The sequence below is a fragment of the Spermophilus citellus genome, assembly GCF_964194105.1.
Source record: "Spermophilus citellus genome assembly, chromosome: 18".
Lineage (NCBI taxonomy): Eukaryota > Metazoa > Chordata > Mammalia > Rodentia > Sciuridae > Spermophilus > Spermophilus citellus.
The window spans coordinates 15,640,758-15,642,136 of NC_138200.1; positions in this window are offsets into that span (position 1 = coordinate 15,640,758).

The window sequence follows — 1,379 nt, forward strand, 5'->3', positions numbered from 1 at the left end:
GCAGGGAAAGGGGCGGGGCTACCGCTGGCTCCTCCCTGATGGGATGCGAGCAGGCGGGGGCTCAGGCTCGTTGAGTGCCAAGACTTCTGGCACGTTTGCGGTTGGGCTTTGGCGATGACCTCTGAGTGCCTTCTCTTTCACCCTAGGCCTCTGAGTGGGAGGCACATATTTCTTGGAAACCTGTTGCATTCTGCCCTTTTTGCTTTAGACTTCCTTCGTGGGAAAAGGGTTTACTCCTAAATTCAACATTCACTGAGCGCCTGAGGACCCAGCTGTAGTCCTCGCTCACTAGACAGGAGCAGTCTGGAGTAGTGATGACAAGAGTGATTAGGACCGTGCTGCAGAAAGCCTAGGGTTTAGTGAACAGGGGCTGGGACGGTAGAATACCAGGGCAGCTGATGGACCCCATTTCCAGGATTCGCAGTACAGGTAAGAAGAGAAATACTCCACCAGCCAGCCACAGACAGGCATCAGGGCTGGGCTGGGGAAGCTCAAGGCAGAGTGATCATACCCGAAAAGGGGAGAGCCAAAGAAGGCACCCAGGTTGGGGATGTGGCTCGCCTGGCATGCGTGAGGCACTGGGTTCGATCCTCAGCACCACATAAAAATATTGTGTCCACCTAAAAAAACTATAAAAAATAAATATTAAAAAAAAGGTAGTCAGGGAGGATTTTCTGGAGGTGGGGCTATATGAGCTGACTATTAAAGTGGGATGGAGGAGCTGGGAGCGCTGACGCACACCAACAGGGCCTATCCCAGCAGCTTCGAAGGCTGAAGCAAGGGAATTTCAAGTTCAAAGCCAGCCTCAGCAATTTGCGAGGCCCCAAGGAATTCGGCAAAACCCTGCCTCTAAATAAAATACAAAAAAGGGCTGGGGATGTGGCTTAGTGGTCAAGTGCCCAAGAATCCAATTCCCGGTACCCCCCCACACCCCCCACACCCCCCAAAAAAATATATATATATGGGTGGGATTGTGACTCAATGGTTAAGCGCTCCTGGGTTTAATCCCCTGTACCAAAAAGGAAAAAAGAAAGGGGGGGGGGAGCAGTGTGGAGGGGCAGGCATAGAAGTAGAGGACATTCAACAGTATAATTAAAATACATACAGTATTGAAATAGTAATAAAATAATAAAAAGGTTGGGGATATAGCTCAGTTGGAGAGCACTCCTGGGTTCAGTCCCCAGTACCACATACACACAAAGAAAGAAAACATTGTCTTTATTAAAAACAGTGGGACAGGGCTGGGGCTTACTGGTAGACACTTACCTAGCAATTGGGCTCGATCCTCAACACTGCATAAAAATAAATAAGTAAAATAAAGGCATTGTGCCATCTACAACTAAAAAATATTTTTAAAAGAAGTGGGACATAAATTTGAC